Raw genomic sequence first — 7,607 nt, forward strand, 5'->3', positions numbered from 1 at the left:
GGTAGTGAAATGGTTAGAGCATGGGGCCTGGAGTCAGGAAGGTCTGAGTTCAAATTCAGCTTCAGACACTTAGATATGTGACCCTGGGCAACTTATCTAACTCCTGTCTGCCTCAGTTCCTCATTTGTAAAATGGGGACACACTGGAGAAGGAAATGGCGAACCACTCGAGTATCTTCACCAAGAAAACAACATGGATAAAATCAATGAGGTTGTGTAGAGTTGGACAGGACTAAATTATTGAACGACAACAAAAGAAACCAGAGGGTCAATAGTCAGTGGGGAGGAGGGAGAGTGTTCCAGGCATGTGTGTATGGGGTTGGGGGGAGGGGCAGAACAGGGCCTAGAGAAAATGCCCTTATCTGAGTTTGTTTCTTATCTTCCCACTAGACCAAAAGCTCCTCAGGGCAGGGCTATTAAACAGAAATAAATTATGTCTTACAGAAATTTTTTTTATCTCCGCTAGTGCTTAGCATAGTTTTTAGGTAAAACAGGTGTTTAATAATTGTTTATTAGTTGAATAAATAAACTGAAAACTGCCAAACCTTCCACACACAGTCAGAAATCCAGTTCACCAAGGTGATAAGGAATCAATGGAGCCATAACTAATGAGGGACAGCCTGGGCTTTGTACCAAGTTGATTTAGAAGATGATAAAATTCCCATCCTAGATGCTTCGAGCTCCCCTTCAGCCCACGCAGAATACCCACCAGTGCTTTGCTTCTCATTCCTTCCTCTTCTGTCACCTCCTCAACTGGTTTTTGGTTGTTATCCAAGACCAAGCCCTGGAGGAACTTCCACTCTGGGGCCCCATGCTCTTGATGAATGACCGCTCTCCCAGAAAAAACTATTTCAGGAAAGACCCAGCCATACTTCACTCACTTCTCTCTGCCCACTTCCTCCATAACCCCCTTGCCCATCTATTTGCTACTGAGTATGAGTATCCTTAACTTCCTCCTTCCCCTCTGCTACTCCCTCTCTAGTCCTGGAACTAAGAATCACTATCAAAGCAACTCCGCCATTGTTTCTGGATGGGGCTTATCAATCCATAAGGCGGCTAAGTGGCACAGGGAATAGAGTGAGGGGCCTAGAGGCAGGAAGACTTATCTTCCTGAGTTCAAATCTGGCCTCAGACACTTTCTAAACTCAAATCGATGGGGTGCTTGGGTACCTGTGCTTGGACCCCAGTTTCTCCCTAGCCTCAGAAACACTGTCCCTGGCAGTTTCTCCCCAGCCCAAGGACACTATACCTAGCAATTACATGAATGGGCCCCAAGCAAGACACTTATCTCTCTTCCTGGTGCACCTGAAGGAATTATCAGTTTGAACCAGGTTTTTACTGGGTCATAAAGATATTTGTACCCACTGAACTATTTATACCAACTCCCTACCTCATTATCTACATCCTGGACTCCTCTAACTTTCTGGGCATGTCATTTAACCCTGTTTGCCTCAGTTTCTTCATCTGTAAAATGAGCTGGAGAAGGAAATGGCAACCATTCCAGTATCTTTGCCAAGAAAACCTCAAATGGGGCCATGAAGAGTCAGACATGACTGAACAACAAAAATAACCAAACATTTTCGTGTTTTCTGCTTTTATTAATTGATTTACTTTGGTCGAAACAAAACAAAACAAAACACTTATGGTACAGTAGAAAAAGTCCTGGATTTGGAGTCAGAAGATTTGGGTTCAAATTCAGACTCTGCCACTTACTATGTGTGTGATCTCGGACAATTCCCTTCCTGTGCCTCAGTGGCCTCATTTGTAAAATGAGGGGGTTGGGCTAGATAACTAAGGTCTCTTCGGGCTCCAGATCCTTTGGTCCTACTGTGTGCAAGGCTAGATGACAGATAGTACATGCCGCTCCTTGTTGTTGGTTATTTGGTTGTCCTTCATTCTTGAAGAGGACCAAAATGACATCACCATGCTAGAGGCAAGTTATAGTGTGTCTGACTGTGGCCGATCAGACCAATACGAGCTCGGAAGGTTCTACCACAGGTCGGGGCCAATTAGTCCGCGTGAACATTTGGGGTGGAGTCCCTAAATTTGCGCATCTCGTGTTTCTTTTGAGCTACTTCAATTCTGCTTTGCTCATGGAGCACAGCACCTTCTCTGGTGTGGGCAAGCCACACTGGGTGGTCCTATGCCAGTGTCTCCCATGTCACACAATCACTTCCAAAGTTCTTAAGAGAGACCTTGAGAATGTCCTTGTATTGCTTCTTCTCACCTCTGTGTGAGTGCTTGCCCTGTATGAATTCTTCACAGAATAGTCTTTTTGGCAAGTGGACATTTTGCATTCTAACAACATGGCCAGCCCATCAGAATTGTGCTCTCTGCAGTAGAGTTTGAATGCTTGGCAGTTTAGTTTGAGAAAGGATCTCATTGTCTGGTACCTTATCCTGCCAGGTGATCTTCAGAATCTTCCTAAGATAATTCGATTGGAAGAGATTTAGTTTCCTGGCATGGCACGGGCATACTGTCCAGGTTGTACAAGGACAGTGTCCATTTTAAGACTTTTTAAGACTGTCTTGGTATGGTAGAAATAGAGCAGAGGATCTTTAGAGTTGGAAGACCTGAGTTCAAATATTGGCTGTGTCACACCGGGAAGGCACAACCTCTCTGGGCCTCGGCTTCTTCATCTACTGAGTGAGGAGGTGGGATGACATAAATTCTAAAGTCTCTTTCATCTGTGAACTCTATGAACCTAAGGTTTTATACTTGGGTTAATTGCTAAGTTGAAGCCAAATAGTACGAGCTTTTTAAGGAAAGGGTACATTTGGAGAAGGTCAAATCGCTGAGATGAAGTCACCAAAACAAGACCACTTCTAAGCCTTGCCCTATTTCTCTATCTCCTATCTCCTCCCAACTAGTGGACCTAGTTGGGCACGATCTTCAGGGGAATCCTAATAAGGAAGTTATGGCAGGTCTGGGGCCTCCACCCATTGAGACTTTCAATAGGGCAGTGACTCACTATCCCCCAAGCCCTCTGGTTGGCTGCCCATTCTACAGTGTCTCACCCTGGCAGAAGAGTGGGGTTGCTGTATTATTCCCTGGCTGAAAGCCCTACCCTGGGGCTATGTGCATCAGAAGAGCTGGAGGTTTGAGTCACTTTTCACTTATAAAACACTCTTTTCCACTAGTTTTTAAGAAAGGATCACTTAGGATCATAGACTTGGAGCTAGAAAGGACCTTAGAGATCGATTCCAACCCCATCATTTTACTAATACGGAAACTGAGGCCAGGGAAGGCCTTATAACCTTGGGAACCACTAAGCCTCAATTAAATGAAACCTTGACAAACAATAAGAGACAACATTTCATACAGCATTTTAAAACTGGCAAAACACTTTACATATCGCTGTTTTCAAAGCAACCTCTGAGAAAGGTCCTACTGCTGTCACTTTCCCCCATGTTGCAATGGAGGAAACTGAGGCTAAGAAAACTCAAATTGATGGGGTGCTTGGGTACCTGTGCTTGGACCCCAATTTCTCCCTAGCCTCAGAAACACTGTCCCTGGCAGTTTCTCCCCAGCCCAAGGACACTATACCTAGCAATTACATGAATGGGCCCCAAGCAAGACACTTATCTCTCTCCCTGGTGCAGTTACAAACTGCACCTGAAGGAATTATTAGTTTGAACCAGGTTTTTACTGGGTCATAAAGATATTTGTACCCACTGAACTATTTATACCAACTCCCTACCTTATTATCTACATCCTGTACTCCTCATTATGTGTATGCTAGACCTAAGACATATGTATACTCCCTATGCCTATCTTGTCTAACAAGACATTGACTGGTAGTAGACTGGACAACCCTCAGTCGGCCCTGACCGCTAGTTAACTTAGTGGCGTAGCAGGCCTAAAACCACATGTGCGTGCCTGCCACTGCTGCCCCCGCACCTCAGCCTTTTCCTGGTGAACTCTGGGTAAAACACCTGCACAGTAGAAACAAAAAGTACATGGTCCTTAAGAACAGACCGCTCCTTAACCACTCCCTAATCCTACCCTGAATCACTTAGCATATTTTGAACACGTTTCACTATATTTTATGCTATATAAACTTTAACTGTCTCTCTACACCCCCCACCCCCGCTGAATAGTGTAACAATAAACTTTGGCCAACTCTGAACCTCTCAGACTGCAACAAAATGACTTGTCCGAGGTCACTGAGCTATTGAATGTAGGAAGTGCGATTAAAAATTAGATTAGATCTAAGCCCAAGGTTCTTCCTACTACATCCCTGCCTTCTCTCCATTTCTGAAAACAATTAACAGCAATTTTCTTATTCCTCTCACTATGCACAACCTATAACCCTCTCTTCCAATCTTCTATTTCCTAAAACTAAACAATAATATGGAAAAAGGAATTATATATACATATGTAGACACACACATGTATATGAATGTATACATATATACACATATACATATATACATACATATACATTTATACACACATATACATATACCTATATGTATATATGTATGTATATTTTATATATACGTGTATGTGTGTGTGTGTGTGTGTATGTGTGTGTGTATGTGAGCTAGGTGATGCAGTGGTACAGTGGATAGAATGCCAGACCTGGAGTCAGGAAGACCTGAGTTCAAATCTGGCCTCAGACATTTACTAGCTGTGTGACCCTGGGCAAGTCACTTAACCCTGTTTACTTCAGTTTCCTTATCTAGAAAATGAGCTGGAGGAGGAAATGGCAAATCACTCCAGTATCTTTGCCAAGAAAACCCCAAATGGGGTCACAAAGAGTTGGGCACAACTGAAACAACTGAACAATAACAACTACATTAAAGCATACACACATGCCTATATAAATGACAGGTGGTGTATTTCTTTGTTTATACAATAGTGTCTACACCCCATTACCATTGTTTGAGCTTTTCACATCCTTTCTCATATTCCCAGCACAAAATCATATCCTATACTATGTTTCTTACTAAACCCAAGTAAAATTGGTCAGTTGGGCAACACAACTCTTCCTTCCCTTCCCTTTCCTTTCTCCTTCCCTTCCCCCTTCTTTCTCCCCCTCCCTTTCCCCTTCCCTTTCCTCTTTCTTTTCCCTTCCCCTTGGTCCACATAGGGTATCATACCCTTACCGGCAAGGTGCTCTGCCCAAAGGAATGTAAATTTTGATGCCAAAACCTTTTTTTCTCAAGGACCAAGCCTTAAATCCAAATCATTCTGGCTCTCATGGATTGTCCAACAGGTCCCAGCCCAAACTCTGTTTGGTCATGGTTTGGACCCTGATTGGCTCAGAGTGAATGTAAATAATAATTGTTTAGATTTGGCCTAAAAACACCCTGAGGGTGTTTCCATCCCAGATGGATTTTTTTTTTTTTACCTAGGTAAAGAGGCCATTCTCTTCCTCATTTCTTACCTACCCTTAATCACTGAATGGGTGTTGCCTCAGTCAAACTGAGACCTGTTAAATACCTTAGCTTAAAAAGGCCAAGGTCTTTCACTGCATCTAGGGCCATCTCCTGATCTATATCTTGCTACCGCACCCAGATGGCTCCAGAGAAAAAAATGAGGTTGATGATTTTGCACAGCCCTCCCTCACTTAAATCTAATTCACTTACATGTCATGGCATCACCTCCCTGATGTCATGGTCCTTTTTGAGAATGAAGGAAGACTTTCTTATCACCATTCTTCAGGTGGTAGCAGGTCTGCAGGCCATGACTCTACATAACTCCTGTAAATACAGGATTTACCAACACAAGGGAGGGCAATTTTTGTCTTTGTATTCCCCAGTCCCTAACAATGCCTTGCACAGAGTAGGAATTTGTCACATGCTTGTTGATTGATTGTGGTTGGTGACACAAAGGATAATCTGCCAGTGGGCACCATCCTACTGAGAAAGGAATGGCCTATCCCACGGGGAATCTGTATGATTCATAGGTTTTCTTGTGAAAGAGAACCTCACCTTTGTGGATAGAGGAGGGGGGAAATTAGGGGCCTCAGAAGTGGGGTGCCAGGGTCATAGCATCATAGGAGTGGCAGTCCAGAGGAAGCTGCCAAAAAAGAAGTGCTCCTCCCCATGTGAGTGCCTGGGGGCAAAGTCCTATTTGCCTCATGCTAGTGTCCCCATGTATTGGGCTGGTGGCTCCATGTAAAGGCTGGTCTGCCTTTGCCAGAACTGTTCTGATACCGTCTTTAGCTTCCTCAAGTAGACTGATTGAGACACAAAGAAATCCTGGGGTGGCTGCTTGGAGGGTCTGAGATTCTGAGATTTATGTCTTCAAATAAGGTACAAAAGGGGTCCCTGAGGAGGATTTCAGATTCTTCTTGCTACGAGCACAGTGACCAGTCAGAGCTGTGGCCTCATGTTGTTTCATGTGCTTTGCCAGTTGGGCCTTGGAGGAATTAAACGTGGATTGTCAAAGTTTGCAAAATCATTGGCAGCTTCTCAAAAATCCTGTACTCTGGTTCTTGTCAAGTACAATATCCCAACCAAAAATGAGGATGAGGACTTGAAAGAAAATGTGAAAACATCAGTCTTTGAGCCATTAAGAATTTTAACAAAAATAGAAAAAAACCAACAAACCTGAAGTAGAACTAGCATGGAAAAACAAAAGACCCATAGGAGCTTTTTATTTAAAAACATATTTTTAAAGAGAGTTAAGAGGTAGAGAGAATGTTAAATCATCAGACTTTGGGTAGCATACAAGAGATAAGCCTTTCTACCAAGTAGTGTTCTTTACTACCATGTTTAGGAATGAAATGGACATTGATACAGGAAGGTAAATGTAAAACTCCGAGCTTGCCCCAGATAGTACCATCTATATATACCGTCAGAATAATGAGCTAGAAGAGGAAGTCAGATGCCAGATTTTTACAAAACAAGGTATGTGGTGAGGTGATAATGGCGTAATGGATGGTAGACTCATAGAGCTATCTGGAAGGTACCTTCTAGTCTTCTAGTCTAGTCTGGTCAAGTCAAAAAGCCTTTATTAAGTACTTAGTATGTGCCAAGAACAGTGCTAAGTGCAGGGGATTCAAACACAAGGAGGAAGAAAGACAGTTCCTGACTTTATGGAGCTTATAGTCTAACAGAGGAAGAAAACACATAAAAGGGGGGCTGAGGGAACATGGTAGAGAATGTCTAGAGACTGAGGAGTGGTGCCCAGAGAGGAATGAAGACATTTGTTGTTTTTCAGTTATTTCAGTTGTGTCCTACTCTTTGTGACCCCCTTTGGGTTTTTTGTGGCAAAGATATTGGAGTGGTTTGCCATTTCCTTCTTCAGTTCATTTTACAGATGAGGAAACTGAGGCAAGTGACTTGCTCAGGGTCACACAGCTAGTAAGTGTCTGAGGCCAGATTTGAATTCAGATTTGAACTCATGAGTCTTCCTGACTCCAGGTCTCTATCCACTTCACCACTGTGACTGGACTTAAAATGGTGGTTCTGGGAAGAACTAGCCAAACAGAGAAAGGGACCACAGGCAGGGAGTATAATTCCAATATGAGAAATCTAGGCACAGAATGAACTTCCTAGGTGAGAAGGCTGCTATGGGCATGGTAGAAGAAATTCAGAGAGTCAAGAGTAGAGCCCAGAAAGGAATATATTCAGCAGCCTTCATTGTCAGATGAGA

Source organism: Vombatus ursinus, unplaced genomic scaffold, assembly GCF_900497805.2.
Source record: "Vombatus ursinus unplaced genomic scaffold, bare-nosed wombat genome assembly UNPS02014769.1, whole genome shotgun sequence".
Lineage (NCBI taxonomy): Eukaryota > Metazoa > Chordata > Mammalia > Diprotodontia > Vombatidae > Vombatus > Vombatus ursinus.